The sequence below is a fragment of the Protopterus annectens genome, chromosome 8.part1 (genome assembly GCF_019279795.1).
Source record: "Protopterus annectens isolate FY-2018-M chromosome 8.part1, PAN1.0, whole genome shotgun sequence".
Lineage (NCBI taxonomy): Eukaryota > Metazoa > Chordata > Ceratodontiformes > Protopteridae > Protopterus > Protopterus annectens.
In genome coordinates this window covers 239,911,355-239,931,612 of record NC_056742.1, presented here as the reverse complement: position 1 = coordinate 239,931,612, position 20,258 = coordinate 239,911,355, and positions in this window count along the sequence as shown.

The following is a 20,258-nucleotide window of genomic DNA, read 5'->3' as shown; positions in this document are numbered from 1 at the left end:
CTCCCGGTCTTTATGAACCAGTATGTCCACAGAAATCTGAGATCTCAGAGTCAGGAGAGAAAGAGGAAGAAATTAAACATCTGAAAAACAATAAAACAAGGACTAACCATCAGACTTTAGTGGTGAATTTGTCTCATACGGTTCTACGTCAAGAGCAATTGCAGATATTAAACAAAGGCTTGACCTTTATTCCATCTCTGCATTCTTATCTTAATGAATTTGTAATGGACATAAAACTATTTGGGAGAAACATTACATTGAAGTCAATATTTGGCAAAGATAAAGATGTTGTACGTGAACATTTTAAACGGCCAAGTACATTTGTACCTGTTAACTCCCCCACAATGGAACTTTTTCTATGGCTATGTGAAAATGAAGTTGAAAAGATAAGAGAGAAGCCTAGCAAAGGGAGACACTTCCACAACATTACTTTTGATGAAAAACAAGCACTTTTTCAACTTAAGGGGTGTGAAGATCTTGTCATCAAACCGGCTGATAAAGGAGTAGCCATTGTGGTGAGGGATTCTCTGTGGTACAAGAACAGAATGCTGAACATGCTGGAGGATATTAACACTTACAAAAATATCAATAAAAGAGAACTAGATACAATGGTCATGACCTTTCAGAGTAATTTACTTGCCTTACTTAGGGAAAGACACATCTCTAAAGAATTGTTTGACTTCTTTGAAGTGGCACAACCAGCTATTCCAAGCATTAGTGGTCTACCCAAGGTTCATAAAGACCTTAGTAATCCACCCCTATGGCCTATCATAGCAGGAAGGGGCTGGTTAACAGAACCTTTGTCAATATTTGTGGAAAGTGAGCTGAGAAAGGTTTTACCCAAAGCTGGTTCAGTACTGAAAGACACAGGCAGCATCTTGACAGATCTCTAGAAAAAAACAGGAAGCTTGACAAATATTACTGATCTCATCTTAGTTACAATGGACATCAATAGTTTGTTCACTGTGATTCCCAATAGCTATGGGATTGAAGCAATTCATGAGTACCTACACCAGAATGGCTTTAATGCTGATCTTTTGTGCTCCTTACTGGAGCTTATCCTAGAGAACAACGTTTTCGTCTATGACAGAGATTACTATTGGCAGACATGGGGTGTGGCAATAGACACACCCTGTGCTAATAACTATTCCAATCTGGCACTTGCCTTTTGGGAAGAAAACAATGTCCTTACAGATGATAACCCTTGGTGTTCACAGCTATTGCATTATGCCCGCTTTGTGGATGATATTTTTATCTTGTGGCAGGGTGATGATGAGCAGCTGGCACTGTTTATGGAGTTCTTAAACTCAAGTTCCACTTTTTTGAAATTTAAGGTTAAATCCTCCAGAGAAGTGATTGATTTTCTAGACGTTGAATTATCTTTACATCACGATCTGGGACTTAATACCAACTTGTATAGAAAAGGAACATGGAAGAACCATTATCTGCATTGTAACAGTATGCATCCGAATCACATATTTAAGAATATCATGGAGAATCAGGTACTTCGGATTTCTGGACTTTGTACTGATGATGCCTGTTTCAATCAAGAGCGTCTCCAGCTTGAGAAGAATCTACAAGAGAGAGGCTATAAAGTGCAAGATCTAAGAATTAAGTCTAACCATAATGAAATAAGGGAAGGGAAAGGTAAACCGTTATACAAATGAAAGGAACCCTTCAGCAAATATGTCAACAGCACAAAAGAGAGGAACAACACTTTGAATTGTGCACTTACATACAGCACAGTTAACAAAGAGATTTGTGATATTATCCGGAGGTTTTGACCAATATTTACAGAAGATGATAAAATAAAGCACATAGTAGGTGAGCATCCGAGGTTCACTTTTAAAAACCAGAAAAATATTAAAAGATTGGTCTGTAATAAAGATGGATTTAGCTCCAACAAGATCTCAGACAGGAAAGAGACTTTCAAATGTACAAGATGCAAAGCTTGCCTGCTCATTGATAGTAGCAATACTTTTACACATCCTAAATCAAAGAAAAAGAATGTATTTGAAGTATACACAGACTGTAATAGTCGACAGTATATCTTGTGACGTGCTGCCATTGTGAAGCTTTTAACATTGGCATGACTGATCAGCACTTGAAAGATAGAATACTTTGTCATCTTATGGATATTTGCAACTTAGATCTTAAGAATGCACTTGCCATGCATATTTCTACACAACCTACACATACATTTATTTTTAAAGTGGTTCAATCTGTACCCTATACTGTCAGGGAAGGAGACATTACCAACCATACTGACCTTTGTGAAACTAGCTGGATTGTGAACCTGAGGGCTAATCGGCCACCTGGGCTGAATAGCATAGTACCACTTAAGCCGATCCTTAAGAATAGGAGAGTATCCATTGATTCAAGCTAGGAGGCTGGCCTTAGGAAACCAGCCAATGGTTAATTTCCTAATTGGATAATGGGTAGGTGTGTTTCCTATCCTAGCCCTCATTGGCTAGTTCTCACTTTTACTCTAGGAGGAGAGCAGGAAGAAATCATGATCTGATGAAGGCTCATTGCTGAAAGCGCTTATCTGTTGTTATAGCTCTCCATGCTAAAGTTTGACTGTGGCTGTTTTTACTATCACTGTTTCCATTAAAAGTTTGTTTTTAATAGTTTTTAAAAAAGTTCTTCAGAAGAGTGTAACTAAAGCCGTGGAGGTGCACCGAGGATTGCTTTTCACATACCGATGACTTATGTCATTTCTTGCCATATAATACTGGGAAAATTGTTACTGCTTGTCTGTTTTTACTTTGACCACTCTACACTTCTGCATTACATCAAAGTACTACTGCTATATCTTGTAACTGTCATCTAAGCATCCAAGCTACTGTTGCAGTATTGCAGCTATAGCATTCTCTCAAAAACGTCTTGTATCTCTCACCCCCTTGAATTCTAGACACCTGGATACCACAGCCTGTCTATACCCTATCTGTTGTTGACCTACTTGCATTAGTCACTTTTAGGCAGTGTTGGAAATGCCTCATGTTTACAAACAATTCCCTACTGTTACCAAACACAGAATCCACTCAGGAGAGTTGCAGATGCATATTTGAATTGAAACAAACATGTCATATTCCTCACGTACCCAGATTGTTAGTGCACGGTACTTACTTACATCATCACATTTAGTTCTACCAACAAAATTTTGTATGCTGAAGTACTATAAAAATCCCTTCCAAAGATTCCCAGATTACCTGAGCCTCTTAGGCAATGCTCTGATGTGCTTAGAGCTCAACAGTACAATCATATCTCACTTCCAAAATATACTACTATTTCCACCATAATTGAGGGGTGGGAGGCTGGCATAATGGTTAAGGTATTTACCTTACAGACACAAGGTACATGATTTGATTTTTATATGGGGTAATTGGCTAGGCTTAAAATGGCCCTCAAGGCCAGCTGGCCTAGTAAGAGGGTCAACAAAATAGACCAAGAAAAAAAATAAACTGAGAAAAAACACAATCAGGCACTTGAGGCAGTACTTGCAGTTGTCCCGTAAAAAGAAATACCACGAAAGGTTAAAATCCACAGACACTCAAGTTAAATTTATTGAGGTCATGATTTTTAGTAAATATTTAATTTAATTGGTTGCACTTTGATTGCTAATTGCTTGCAATTATTACTGCAAATGACTATTTAAACTACTTGTTCACTTCTATTTTATTGTTTTCTGAAGAAGTCTACTGATTGCAGTAGACGAAAAGCGCTTCATTTTACTGTTTGGATTATTAAAGTGTCTGTGGATTTTAACCTTTCGTGGTATTTCTTTTTACGGGACGACTGCAAGTACTGCCTCAAGTGCCTGATTGTGTTTTTTCTCTTTTTAAGAGGGTCAACAAAGCAGTATGGAGAAGCTCCTAATGCAGCCAGAACATACTGCCACACATAAAAATGTCCATGTCATAGATGAGTCAATTGTTAGACATAAGGACTCACTACAGCCAGGCTGAGCAATGTCAGAGTGATGGTCAGCTGTCTCTTAGGTCACCAAGGCTGTTAGACCCCTTCACTCCAAACATGTATATGACCTGGACATTGTACCTACACAAGTGAATAGCTTTCAGCATTCCAGCTTATATGATACCAAGACATGCATGGCGGAGGTCTCGGAGTATATTTCTGAGGCTGGTAAGCAGTAAATCCTGAGCAGTATCCTGCTATCAAGAATCATGTCACAGTGCAAACAAAAAATAATTAGCTTTAACAAATGGCTCAGTATTTGGTGTCATTTCAGGGGGATCCAGTGTGTATAGTTATGCAACCAGCTTATTGTACATTTTTTTATTTTTTATATTTTTTCCCTAACATATTTGTTTGTTTTTCAATTGAATTGTACAGGTTATAGGTCACACTAAAGGTGGGAAAAGTTTTCATTTTTTTATATCACAAAAACCTGGCATTTTAACAGGGGTGTGTACACTTTTTATATCCACTGTATATATATATATATATATATATATATATATATATATATATATATATATACACAAAATGCATGTTAAGATTACAACCTCCTGAGGGAAGGTGCAAACAGCTTCACAGCCCCTCCCTCTCCATAGGAGCTGGCACATATGTCCAAACCTACACCAAAGAACTATATGAGCATGTATAAACCTGTCTGGTGGACATCTGCAATAAATGAACTCTATAATAAAAGGGAAAATTTGCTGCCCAGAACCAAGAAGGAGCAGGTGCCTAATTAGAAGCAATCTCACAAATAAGCAATATCAGCAAATAAGAGCACTTGTGAAATCCTCCAAAGCAAACTTCGAGTCCAAAATGGCCACATCTACTAAAGACAATTATAAGGCCTTCTTCACATATGTCAGCAATCCCAAAGGAAGTACTCAGATCTGCTCAGAACTGGTGGTCAAGGAAACCACATACACAAATGCCATATATGTAGCTAACCTGTTTGCAGACAGGTTCAGTGAAAACTTCACCCCTTTGTCCCCCTATCAGTAAATCAGGACATCCCCAGCATCTGCCCCCATCCCCTTATCTCTAGGGAGCAAGTCATCACTGTCCTCTCAAAGGCAAAAAATACAGCCTCCATGAGACCTGATAACAACACAGGCTGCATCCCAAATGAACTCAGGTAGGAAACTGCAGCACCATTAGGCACCCTATTCAACCAAAGCCTGAGTACCAGCTTCATCCCAGCTGAGTGGAGGACAGCCACTGTCATCCCTTTGCACAAATGTGAAACGTCCACCGATCTGGAAATTATAGACCAATCAGCCTAATTAGCCTGATCTGCAAGGCCATGGAGTGGATTATCACGGACCTCATTAACAAGGACATTGGCAACCTCCAAACTCTCGATCCCACACAGTTTGGTTTTGTCAAGGGGAGATCATGCCTGTTAAATTTGGTTGACTTCTTTGAGACAGTCACCACAGCCATGGAAGAGAGGAAGACGGTGCACACCACTTACTTTGATTTTGCCAAAGCCTTCAATACTGTTCCCCACTTGGGAATAATAGATAAACTCTCTCTACTAGGCATCAATCCATATGGTATCAGATGGGTAGCAAACTGGCTCACTGATATGACCCACCTAGCCAAAATAGGGGAAAACACCTTAAGCAGTAGACCCATAACAAGCAATGTACCCCAGGGATTGGTCTTGGGGGCTCTTTTCTTTGGGATATACTTTTCTGAGGTGCAGGCCAAAACCAGTTTGCTATGGCTGACCAAGTTTGCAGATGACTGCAAGCAGAGAGCTGTCATCAATTCCCCTAGTGATGTGGACATCCTCCAAGAGGGTCTCACCCAAACAAATGACTGGTGCCAGAAACATGACCTCAAACTGAATGGCAAAAAATGCATCATCATTCCCTTTGGAGAGAGTGACGTCCCCACAAATGATCACATTAATAACAAGGTCCTAAGCATGTAATCAGTCGTGAGGGACTTGGGCACCCAGATTGATAGCAAACTGACTTTTGATCACCATATTGCCTCCATTGTACAGAAAGCATTCTACATGGCCCACCTCATTAGTATCTCATCCAGAGACATGGAGCTCATAACATCCCCTTATTCTTCCCTTATAAGACCCATTATTGAGTACAATGCCCCTTTCAGCATGTACCTCACAAAGCACATGCAACAGCTGGAGAGACTACAGAGGTTCCTCACCAGGAGAATCCAGGGCCTCAAACATCTACTCTACACAGATAGGCTAAAGGCCCTGTCCCTCTACTCAGTCTCATGCAGAATCCTCAGAGGTGACCTCTGTCTGGCATACAAAGCAATCTCAGATCCCGCCTTGATGGGACTGCTGCATATCTGCAAGTCAAGCTCCACTCAAGTAACCCACACAAGTGACCTCAACCTGGTCTGTGACCTCAACAGGATTTGTTGGTGTGACAGATTTGTGTCCCAGAGACTCCCCCTTCTGTGGGATAGACTCCCTATCCACATCACACAGAGTACCTCATTAACCCTTTTTAAGTGCAACCTAGATAACTGGATGGGGAGCAGAAACTATATCCCTGGGATTCCACCTGTGTCTCTGCTGGACAGGGACATCGGATGCTGACTTGTCAGAACATGGGCTAAATTCTTGGCTAGGCTTGTAAGGGCCTCAGGGCAAATAGCCTAGTAATCTCCTATGATTTTATGATCCTATGATCCTATGTGCATAAAATTTAGAATAATTGTAAATATAAACAATAAAATGCTATATACAAGTAAAATATTTGCATATAAGATGTCACACTAAGAGGCTGAAAAAAGTGTATTAAGTGAATTAAGTTATTCATGATATCAGATGGTAAATTACCCAACCATTGTCATGATAGCAGTTGCAGGTAGAGTCAGTAAAGAGATGCTTTTCAAGTGCATCTTTGAAACTTTTAATGGTTTTTTGATGTCTATAGGCAGATCATTCCATGTAGCAGGTCTCAATCTAGAGAAGGTTCTCTCACCTACAGTGGTTTTAAATGGAAGGTGTACTAAACTGAAACTGTTATTCTCTGAGTACAAAGGGCTGTCCTGTAAATTTAGTTTCACGCTTAAAAGGGGAGTGGATGGACAATTAGCACCTTGTAAATTAGAGTACTTAGAAGAAAGTAGCCCAATAAGACAATGAAAGAATTTGAATTTTTTTATCAAATGAGGGGGAAGGCATGCCCGAAGGCAGGTAAAGGCTAGGACTGTGGTAGTGAGGGTCAGAACTTTGAATGTTGGCAGTATGACTGGTATAGGGAGAGAGCTAGATAATATGATGGACAGAAGGAAGGTTGGTATATTGTGTGTGCAAGAGACCAGATGGAAGGGGAGCAAGGCTAGGTGTATTGTTGGTGGTTTCAAATTGTTTTATCATGGTGTGGATGGGAGGAGAAATGGCGTAGGGGTTATCCTGAAGGAACAGTATGCTGAGTGTTTTGGAGGTGAAAAGAGTGTCGGATAGAGTGATGTTTATGAAGCTGGAAATCGATGGTGTAATGATGAATGTTGTTAGTGGATATGCTCCACAAGTTGGGTGTGCGATGGATGGGAAAGAAACATTTTGGAGTGAGTTGGATGAAGTTTTGATGACTGTACCCAAGCGTGAGAGAGTGGTGATTGGAGCAGATTTCAATTGGCATGTTGATGAAGGGAACAGAGGGGATGAGGAAGTGATGGGTGAGGTATGGTGCTAAGCAAAGGAATGCAGGAGGTCAGATGGTAATGGATTTTGCAAAAAAGATGGACATGGCTGTGGTGAATACGTATTTTGACAAGAGGGAGGAGCATAGGGTGACATACAAGAGTGGAGAAAGATGCACACAGGTGGATTATATCTTATGTAGAAGGGCCAGTCTGAAGGAGACTGGAGATTGTAAAGTGGTGGCAGGGGAAAGTGTAGTTAGGCAGCATAGGATGGTGGTTTGTAGGATGATATTGGTGATCAAGAAGAGGAGGAGGAGTGTGAAAGCAACACCAAGGATCAAATGGTGGAAACTGAAAAAGTGTAATTGTGAGGTGGAGTTCAGGGAAGAGTGGCTGTGCAGAGTTACCGAATAGCTGGGTAATTACAGCAGAGCTATTAAGGGAGATGACTAGAAAGGTGCTTGGTGTGACATGTGGAAAGAGGAAGGAGGACAAGGAGACCTGGTGGTGGAATGAGGAAGTACAGGAGAGTACACAGAGAAAGAGGGTGGTGAAGAAGAAGTGGGATTGTCAGAGAGATGAAGAAAGTAGACAGAAGTATAGGGAGATGAGGTGCATGGCAAAGAGATGGGCGGGGAAGGCTAAGGATAAGGCGTATGAAGAGTTGTATGAAAGGTTGGACACTAAGGAGGGAAAAAAGGACCTGTACCGATTGGCTAGACAGATGGACTGAGCTAGTAAAGATGTGCAGCAGGTAAAGGTGATAAAGGATAATGAGGGAAACGTACTCACAAGTGAGGAGAGTGTGTTGAGCAGATGGAAAGAGTACTTTGAGGAGCTGATGAATGAAGAGAATGAGAGGGAGAGAAGGTTGGATGATGTGTGGATAGTGAATCATGAAGTGCAGTGGATTAGCAAGGAGGAAGTAAGGATAGGTATGAAGAGGATGAAGAATGGCAAGGCTGTTGATCCAGATGACATACCTGTGGAAGCATGGAGGTGTTTAGGTGAAATGGCAGTGGAGTTTTTAACTAGATTGTTTAATGAAATCTTAGAAAGTGAGAGGATGCCTGAGGAATGGAGAAAAAGTGTTTTGGTACCGATTTTTAAGAATAAGGGTGATGTGCAGAGCTGTAGTAACTACAGAGGGATTAAATTGATCAGTCACAGCATGAAGTTATGGGAAAGAGTAGTGGAAGCTAGGTTAAGAAGGGAGGTGATGATTAGTGATCAGCAGTATGGTTTCATGCCAGGAAAGAGCACTACAGATGCGATGCTTGCTCTGAGAGTATTGATGGAGATGTACAGAGAAGGTCAGAAGGAGATGCACTGTGTCTTTCTGGACTTAGAGAAAGCATATGACAGGGTGGCTAGAGAGGAATTGTGGTATTGTATGAGGAAGTCGGGAGTGTCAGAGAAGTATGTAAGAGTGGTACAGGATATGTACAAGGGTAGTGTGACAGCAGTGAGGTCTGCGGTGGGGGTGATGGATGCATTTAAGTTGGAGGTGGAATTACATCAAGGATCAGCTCTGAGCCCTTTCTTATTTACAATGGTGATGGACAGGTTGACAGACAAGTTCAGACAGGAGTCCCCATGGACTATGATGTTTGCAGATGACATTGTGATCTGTAGTGAGAGTAGGGAACAGGTGGAGGAGACACTGGAGAGGTGGAGATATGCTCTAGAGAGAAGAGGAATGAAGGTCAGCAGGTCTAAGACAGAATATATGTGTGTGAATGAGAGGGAGGAAAGAGGAATGGTGAGGATGCAGTGAGTAGAGGTGGCGAAGGTGGATGAGTTTAAATACTTAGGATTAACAGTTCAGAGTAATGGTGAGTGTGGAAGAGAGGTGAAGAAAAGAGTACAGACAGGATGGAGTGGGTGGAGAACAGTGTCAGGAGTGATTTGTGACAGACGAGTACCTGTAAGAGTGAAAGGGAAGGTCTACAAGAGGGTAGTGAGACCAGCTATGTTATATGGGTTGGAGACAGTGGCATTGACAAAAAGGCAGGAGTCAGAGCTGGACATGGCAGAGTTAAAGATGTTAAGATTTGCAATGGGTGTGACGAGGGTGGACAGGATTAGGAATAAGTATATTAGAGGGTGACAAAGCCAGAGAGACAAGACTGCAGTGGATTGGACATGTGATGAGGAGGGATGCTGGGTATATTGGGAAAAAGATGCTAAGGATGAAGCTGCCAGGTAACAGGAAAAGAGGAAGGCCTAAGATAAGGTTTATGGATGCGGTGAGAGAGGACATGCAGGTGGTTTGTGTGACAGAGCAAGATGCAGAAGACAGGAAGACATGGAAACAGATGATCCGCTGTGGTGACCCCTAACGGGAGCAGCTGAAAGAAGAAGAAGAAGAAGAACAACAACAACAAAAAGAAGAATGGTGTATGTGGGGGTTTGCTAATAGACCGACTTTACAGATTTTATTTTCAGCAGTCTCTGTTAAGTGAGTGTTGTGGGCTGGATGGATAATGAGAAAACAAAGCCAATATTCAAGTTTGGGTATTAAAATATTTTTAGCAATGGCCCTGCGAGCAGCAGGTGAAAGGAGATAACTGATCTTGTAACATAGTTTTAATTGCACAAGGATTTTATTGGTTAAAAAAATCTGTGTGGGGGAATAAAGGAAATGTATTAGATCTAGGTGCCTCTGTTCAGTGACATTTGGTATTCTGTTTCTAGTAAGTTCTGTTAAGAGATAGGAGGAATAGTGGGTAATTTCTTGATTGAGGCAAAGACCATGACATTGGCTTTCTTAGGGGTAATTTGTAGCTTGTTAGTAGTTGACCAGGTACTTAACTGCGAGAAATTGTCTTGTGACTTGGTTTGCAGCTTAGATTGGCTAATACTGGATTGCAGGAGCAGAATATCATCTGCATACATTATTAATTTAAGATTTGATAATTCTAAGGGAAATCATTAACAAAGAGAAGAGGACCTAGCTCAGACCTTTGTGGTACAGCTGTATTATGTTTACCAGCAATAAACCTCATTTTAATATTAAACACTCATTTAGACCCTCTGCTGAGGGTAGTTGTGCTTGGGTAAGGTAAAATGTCTGCTTTATTTGAAATCCTATATCTTATTTCTAACCCAGCAAGATAGTGACCTAGAATTCCTTCACACCCTGCTATCTACAAGTACATCCACCTTCTATATCATGACTGATTACAGAACCCTTCTCCATGATGTCTGCCACTCAAGAAACCTACCTCCCTCAATTATAATCCACAGCTAATGAATCTAAGTCAGTCAGTCTGAATGATTTCAACCATGCTTCCATAAACTGGTGAACTTGCACAAAAACAACAAATTTACACAATGGTTTCTGGATATCTATAATACCAAGTCTCTTCATCAGTTAGTTTCTTGTCCTAATAGGGGCTCAAACCTACTAGATTTGTTTTTTTTAACCTTGGAGTAATTATGCACCATGCCTTTAGTTATCCCCTGTATGGTTAAATCTGACCACAGTGTTGTATTATTATCCTAATATTTCCCAAATCCCACTGCCTTTGGAGACTTTTTGAAAGCTAACTTCTTAGCACTAGCTTAAGTTTTATGGAGTTGTAAAAGCTTCTCACCCTATAAGGTTTATTTCCTAGCACTTAGTTTCTGTTTTAAGGAGATTTAAAAGTCCCTTACTGTATAAGGATCCCATAGCAAAAATGCCCACTTATACCATGGATTTATGTACCCATGTAAACTCATGCAATGAAGTTTTTTCCCCATTCTTCACATATATAATACCAAGTTCAGAAACAAATCACTTTGGTGGAAGCCCAGCAGCAAGAAACTGAAGAACATAACAAGAAAAAAAAATCTCCTAGCCCTAAGAAATCAAATCAAATGCTCTCACTCCAAAAGAACCACAAGATAGTATATAAAGGCAAAATATCAAGACCTGCAAAGCTATGCAAGAATGAAATATGTTAAAGATAACCATAAAGATATTTCAACCATGTGATGAATGTTGGAAACGACACCAAACACCACATTGTGCTGATATTATACACCATCCAGTCTTACTCCTAAGATAATAATATACTAGTGGAAAAAATTAGCTCAAACTTCTCTCCTCTGTCACTTCCATGCTTCCTCCTATTATCCCTCCATGGTTATCTCATTACAAGTATCACAAGTCTTCTCCAAAACTAAAAATAGCAACTATATGTGCCCAGAGAGCATACCAACCCATTTCCTCATGTGTGTAGTGTAGTAAGGAAGGCTTTCTATGTAGCACACTTGATTAGCAAAGGCATCACCTCTAGAGCAAAGGAGGTTATAACCCATCTATACTCGTCACAAATCAGGCCCATAATTGAGTATAATGCCCCTTTTGGCATGTACTGTACAAAGCACCTGCAGCAAATGGAGAGACCTTGGAGGTTTCTATCTAAGAAGATCAAGGGACTTCAGAGCATGCCTTACACAGACTGTCTAAAGTCCTTGTCACTATACTCATTATCATATAGACTCCTTAGGGGAGACTTATGCCTGACTTACAGAGCAATCTCCGACCCAATCCTAATTAATTTGCTGCACACCCATAAATCAAATGGGACTAGAGCTACCCATTCCAGGGGCCTACATATGGCCTGCGACTTGAATACTATGTGCTGGTGGGACAGATTTGTCTCCCAGTGACTGCTGCATCTTTGGAATAGGCTGCCAATTCATGTGAATCAGAGCACCTCTATGACACTGTTCAAAAGGAACCTGGATGAGTGGATGGAGTGCCATAAATTCTTACTGGTGATAGCACCCACAACCCTCCTAGAAATGGGCAGTCATTAATAAATACAATACGGGGTATTGACTAGAATATCTATGGTATTACATTGGAATGAAATGGCTAGGCTTGAAATGACTTCTGGGTCGATAGCCTATGATGCTATTATCCTTTGATAGTATAATACACTACCTCAAAGACTCTTCTGTAGGCTTATTCAGACTCAGCCTGTACACAGTTATGCACCTGAAGCTTGGAGTACAGCTGTTGTGTTCTCCCTCCACAAGCATGGTCCAACAATTGACCCTGGGGACTATAAACAAGTTAGCTTTACCAGCATCATTTGTAAGGTAATATCCATCATGGAATTCATAAATAAGGTTACTGGCAGCTTACAATTCCTTGAATAAAACATTTATGGCTTTGTGAAGGGCAGGTCATGCCTTCTTAACTTGGCTTGCTTTTTTTGAAAGAGTCATGAATGAAGGCAAATTATTACAACTTGCCTACTTAGACCTGACCTAGCCAAGAATATCAGCATTATTCTACCCTCTGACATTATTGATAAGCTAACCCAGGTAAATATAAAGTCTTACATAACACACGGGCTAGCAAACAAAAACTATGCAATAAGGGTTGGTCTTCAGCATATATTTCATTGGTGTCAAAGTTGATATGAAGGGTCTCTGGCAGTCCAGGTTTGCTGATGACTACAAACTCTGGGATATCATCAGCACTCATACCTCTCAACGTCTTAGCAAGGAAATCTAGACAAAGCTATAAATAATGGGCGGGGGGGGGGGGCAAACAAAAATGGAGACAAATTTCAAATATTGCTCATAAACTTAGAAAGTTGCTAGAATAAAAGATGTTATGTTAGTATGCATTTTCTGAAGGATATGAAGACTGAAACTCAACATCCTGTCTTTAGTGACTTTAATCCTCAATCATTTGCCAGAAAACCACAAATTTAATGAGGAATTGACAAAAACTATGAGGCAATAATCCAGACGTTCTGTGACAATGTGGACAGTCGAGAAGAAGGTCAGGACTTCATATGACACTCATATCCTCCAAGAGGGCCTTACTCATACAATTTTATGATATCTGAACTATGTACCAAGGCTTTTAAACACACACACACACACACACACACACAAAAATTAGTACTAAACTCTTTGGAAAGCAAGAACATTGCACTTACCACAAAAATGACACCCCTCAGAACAGATACTGTCATTAGAATTCTGGGCATATTCATGGACAATTAACTCTCTTTTGACCCCCACATATCAATCATAGCTGTCTCCCTTCCATCTCTAAAATGAGGAACACTACCTCTCATAATGTGGAACAAATGGGCAAAACGTGGAACACATATTAGGAGCTTGCAAACAATTGCAACTAGGAAGCTCACCAGATGGTTAAAATGTGCTAATTTATACTTATAAATAGTTTTTGTGATGAATTAATGGGATTCAGTTTTATTTACCATGGATATCATTTAAAAAATACATAATACTGAATGTGTGACAGATGCTTTCATTGTGGAACTTCGAGGAGCATGGACTTTTTAAGATCCAAAATGAGAAACATTCCTTGTGATGAGATACATTTGAGAGGTATGATATCAACTGCTATTAGGAAATCCTTCCACCTAGCCAACTAATTACTAAAGGCATATTCTCCAGATCCAAAGAAATTGCATATCCACAAAACAAACAGCACCAGAATTACCTGTTCTAAAGACTTAAACCTTGCCTGTGATATAAATAGGACCTGCTGGAGAGACAGGTTATGTATCCCAGAGACTACCACTTCTCTGAAACAGGCTTCCCATCCATGTGAAGTAGAGCTCCTCCCTACAAACACAGACAGTGGACAATTGGATGGGGAACAGGAAATTTATCCCTGTTTTGTTACGTATGTCTCTAAGGGACACAGGCAGCCTGTAAATGCAGTAGTGTAGTTAGGGCAGGATGAGAGGGGCAACTGCCCCAGTCACAAAGTGTTGGGGTGGGGTGTGATCAGTCAATCTGAATCTATCTTTAATACAAAAGCCAGTACCTGAGCTAGCAGTTTGCTACAGTTAAAAAAAAAAAAAGAAAATATTTTTTTTTCCTCACTAGAATGTAGTGTTCCATGCAGGCAGGGTATAAACTGTAACAATTGTTTATTACATTTGTAGCAAGAAATTTCATACAGTTTAAATGACTTAATTTATTTTTTAACTAAAACCTGAGTACCATAACTCTGTGCAGGCAGGCTATGAATAGTAGCAACTGTTCACTACATTTATAGCAAGCAGTTTGCTACAGTATAAAAGAAGAAATAATTTCTTTCCATAAAAAAATGCAGAAGGAGGGGTCAGGGGCAGAGCACAGAAATAGGACCGGAATGGCTGGGTCAAGAAGGGGGAGGTGGCATGGCAGTAGAAGGGATGGGCTTTTTATTTTGCTCTACAGTGGAAGAGCTTGGGGGTGGGGGAGTGGATTCTAAATGAAATACGCTGATGGCTACACCGTCATTTTTTTTTTGCTCTTAACTTGAAGAGCTGAGGGGGTAGGGTGCTGGTTCTTGATACTGACACAGGCCCTGGTTGAGCCAACTATGCTTCTGTGTAAATGGTTTCTCTCCCAGGCCCTTGCTTGTAAATATTTCATCTCAAAGTCCTTGCTTACACTTATAAAGGGTACCAGAACTTGTCAAAGATTTGGGATGCACAACTAGACTGATAAAGGCCCTTGTGGTCATTAGCCTAGTACACACCTATAAACCTATGAACATGTGCCTCTCTTATCAGACTCACATTAGAATATAATGTCCCCTTTGGCATGCATGGTCCATCTGGAAAAACCCCCCACAAAATTTCATCATCAAGCAAGAAATGGTTATAAGCTCTGTCTGGCCTACAATGCTAAACATGCCTATGCTAGCTAGCATACAATGCTAGATCCTACCCTGCCTGATGTCCTGCATATTTATAAATACATACATATATACCTGCATATTTATAAATACATACATATATACATAGGCACACACACACACACACACACACACACACACACACACACACACACACACACACACACACACACACACACACAGCATACACATATATAGTTTCATAGGTTGGTACTAGGCTATCAGCCCTAGGGCCTATACAAGCCTAGCCATAACAATTCCCTAGATATTTCTTCCCACAATATTTACTTCCCTGGACCCCTATCTAGCAAGGCGACTGACGTGATCCCCGGAGTGAATTTCCTATCTCCCATCCAATTGTCAAGATTCCTTTTGAAGAGGGCCAAGGAGGCACTCTGCTTGACATGTATGGGCAGTCTATTCCAGAGTATGGGAAGTCTCTGGGTCAGGAACCTATCCCACCAGCATGTTTTGTTCATTGTGATGACAAGGTTTAGATCTCTGGAGCGTGTGGCTATGAAGGATTGGGATTTCTTTAAGTGGAACATGTCCAACAGCTCAGGGTTTGACATGGCCTAGTATGTTAAGCAGAGATTGCCTCTGAGTAGACGATATACCACAGAGTATAGCTGGAGTTGTTTTAGACGGTCAGCGTAGGGCATCTGCTTTAGGTATGTTATTCTTTTAGTGAGGTATTTCTGCGGCCTTTCCAGCTGTTGCAGATGTCTTGTGTTGTACTCTATAATGCGTCTAATGTGGAATGAGTACAGTGGGACAATGACCTTCTTTTTTCTGGATGAAAAGCCCTTAGTGATGAGGTGTGTCACATAGAAGGATTTCTTGACTGCTGTGACAATGTGGTTATCGAAGGTGAGACCACTGTCCACCTGTGTCCCTAAGTCTCTCATCACACTTTTGATGTTTAGTGTACTGCCACCTATGTGGTAATTCATGGGTACATGGTTTTTCCCAAAGGGGATAACTATTCATTTCTTGACATTAAGCTTGAGCCGATGGCACTGGCACCAAGCATCTGTTTCTGTAAAGCCCTTTTGTAGAATATCCACATCATTTGGGGATTCAATAAGGGCTGCCAGTTTGCAGTCGTCTGCGAACTTTGTTAGCCAGAGTCATTTAGTGTTGGCCTGTACTTCAGAGAAGTAGATGCCAAACAAGAGCGGTCCCAGGACTGAACCCTGAGGTACTCCACTTCTTACTTGTCTGGAGCTGGATTTGGAGTCGGCTACTTTTACAGTCTGGGTTCTGTCAGTAAGCCAGTTGGCAACCCATCGAGTGACGTAGGGATTTATGCCCAGCTTAGTAAGTTTATCTATGATTCTAGGGTGGGGGATGGTGTCGAAGGCCTTGGCGAGGTCCAGATAGGCTGTGTGGACCACCTTACCCTCATCCACAGCTCTGGAGACTGATTCAAAGAAGTCAATCAGGGTCAGGAAACAAGATCGTCCCTTCACGAACTAAAACTGAGTGGGGTCCAGTGTTTGAAGGTTGCCAATGGCTTTGTTTATAAGTTCCATGATATTGCGTTCCATGCCCTTGCAGATCAGGCTCATCAGACTGCTGGGACAGTAGTTCCCGGGATCCAAGGTGGATCCCCCCTTGTGGAGTGGGATAACTGTAGCTGTACTCCACTCAGTGGGGATGAAGCCTAAGGTGAGGCTATGATTAAACATGACACTTAGGTAAGGTGCCAGTTCATTTTGTAGTTCATGTAGTACACAGCTTGTGATGTCATCTGGTCCCATGGATGCTGTATTCTTAGCTTTGGAGAGTACGGTTTCTACCTGAGTGGCCGTGATTACCGGAATTTGGCAATCTTTTGGTATTGAGATGGGGCCTTTAGGGGGTGAGAGGGAGGTGAAGTTGGCATTAAATTGACCTGCCAGGATAGTGGCAATATCCTTGGGGTCAGTATATTTAATGCCATTCTGTTGTGGCTCAGAGCATATCTGAACATTGCCATTTAAATTCTTGACATAACTACAGAATGCCTTGTGGTTGTCTTTGGAATCTTTGGCAATTTTATTTTCGTAACATGTATATATGTATCTATCAATGCATCTGTACCTACATCCATATGTGTGTGTGTGTGTGTGTGTGTGTGTGTGTGTGTGTGTGTGTGTGTGTGTGTGTGTGTGTGTGTGTGTATGCATACATACATATGTGCACATGGGTTTATGTCAGATTATCAAGTTTTTGGAAACTCAGACTTCAAATGGTCAAGATCATATGTTTGACTTTCTGAAAAGCTCAAAACAAAATAACCAAAATATAAATTTTTGCAGGGGGCAATCCCCCCAGTACCCTCCACACCCCCTGCAAATTATATATACCAACTCCAAGATCGCACTATTGTGGGGAAAAGGGTAAATTCCGCAATCCCCACTGTAGTGTGATCTCCATACAAATGCTTCAAGTTTTCAGAAAATTGAATATGTGGTCTCAAGCATATGAAGTTTGAGTTTCCAAAAACTTGATAATCTGACATAAAGCCATGTGCACACACAAATATACACACAGACATTATGTATTTAGCTTTAACTTGCGGCCTATATTATGCCTAAAAAGTGATCATGATTCAGCCCAGTTATTCAGTTAACAAATTATAAATAAATTAAATTTTGGAAGCCAAAAAAGAATATTCTCATAAATGAAATAGAGATAATTCACACATGACAAATAAATCTGAGTAGTAATGCAAACTGTATGCAAGTGGGCCTGGCTAGCTTTTAACTGGTCTACTAACTCTCCTGAAAAAGAAAAGGTACATTTGTTACATTAGCTATATTTTGTACCAGCAAGTAAAAAGTAGCAGCTCAGTGTGTCTGGAAGCTATATTAAAGCAACAGACATTCAGCCAAATAACTCAAATTTATTATTAAAATGTTACATGTTACTAAGCATACCCATGACACAGGGGGATAAAGCCCATAATATGCCCCAGATGGCCTGGGTTTGATTAGCAGCACCAATGCTGGAGGGGTGATGGGAAGGATTTATTTATTTTATTTATTTATTTTATTTTACATTTGTTGACCGGGCTAGTCCAGCTGGATAATTTCCATTTTCAGTGGAGGCCCGGGGAGAAAAGCTCCACAATTAAAACAAGGTTAAACATTTAAGCAACAATGCATACATTTTAGTGTAGTAGAAACAGGTAAAACAAATAGCCTAAGCTATATATTCATATTTTTTTTTAGAACAGTACAGTAATTTAGTCATTTGAAATAGCAGGGAAAGATAGTGATTTAGGTATGGCTGAAGAGCGAAGAAGTCATTTAGTCTGGATTGGTACAGGAGCAGAGCCAGAAGTTGTTAAGATGTAATAGAAGTTGTTTTGAAAAGTTGAAAGGAGTCTAGTGAGGCAATGTGTGGGGAGGTTATTCCATATTTTCCCTATGGAGTTTGAAAATAGACAGTTACCTGCTGAATTTGTAATTCTAGTTGTGGTGACTTGTATCTTTTAACTGTTTCAAGTTTTGTAGGGAGTAAGGAGGTTACTGAGAGCTGGTGTTTTTGTTGGTTGATAAAGAATGTTATGTGTAATTAAGAGTTGTTGATAGATAAGCTTGTTAGGTAGTTCTAACCATTGTAATTGTTTTAAGTTATTACAGTGGTGAGTTCTGTAGTGGGATGCTGTGGCAAAACGGGCTATATTATGATAGGATGTAGTTAGTTTTTCAGGTTACCTTTAGAGAGATTGGTGTAAATAGAGGAAGCATACAGTAGGGTGGAGATAAGATGTGATTGAGCTAAGGTGGTCCGTGCTTCTGGAGTAAGGAAGGGTTTTATTCTGTACAGTGAACCTATCTTTTATTTACTGCTTTTATAGTGTTATTGATATGACAATCATAGTTAAGATTATTATCAATAGTAACACCAAGCAGTTTGGTAGTAGAGTCTGGGGAGATAAGAGAATTGTCAGCTGCAGTAATAGTAAAATTTAGTTGAGGAGATTTGTGGGTAGGTGAGAATAGTAATAGTTTTGTTTTTGGAGTTGAGAAGGAGACATCTTTTGAGAACCATTGTTCAACGGTTGAAAAGGTAGATTGTGTGAGTGACTGGAGTTCAGATTGGGTGGGAGCTGTACAGATGATGGTAGAATCATCTGCATATTGTATGCAGGTAGTGTTATGGATAGTTGATTGAAGATCATTAATAAAGATAGAGAATAAGAGTGGACCTAATATTGATCCTTGAGGTACTCCTAAGGAGATAGGTAGTAGAGCAGATAGAGAATTTTTCCAGAGTACTGCTTGTTGTCGGTTTTCAAGGTAGGATGAGAACCAGGTTAAGGAGGAAAAATCCAAGGCAAGTGAGTTTAGTATGTGTAGGAGAAGTTTATGGTTGACCATGTCGAAGGCTTTTGACAGGTCTAGGAAAAGAGAAGCAGTTAGTTTGTTATTATTATGGTTACAGTTTATTGTGTTAGTAAAGGAAAGTAGTGCAGTGGAGGTACTATGTGAGGGTCTAAATCCATGTTGAGTGTTTGCTAGTAGGTTATTTTGAAGGAGATGGTTAAGTAGTTGTTTGTGTATACATTTTTCCATGATTTTAGCTAGTGGAGATAATAGTGCTATTGGGCGGTAGTTGGAGAGGTCAGTGGATTTGCCTCCTTTATGTAAGGGTATGATGTGTGATATCTTCCAGATTGCTGGAAAATCACTTTCTTTTATGGATCTGTTTATTAGGATCGAAACAGGGTAGGCTATAGCTTTGCTGCTACCTGAAGGAATTCAGCAGGAAGCTTATCTGCTGAGGGTAGTGGGTTTAAGTTTTGTAAGAGAGATTGTATGTAGGAGGTGGGTATGGGTTGAAGTTGAAGGGAAGGAATGACTTTGTTGGTGTTACTTAAGATCAGTTGGGAAGCATCAGGGGATAAATGGCTTGCTAGTGTTTGTATGGAAGTAGCAAAGAAGCTGTTGAAGTTATTGGCTATTAAAGA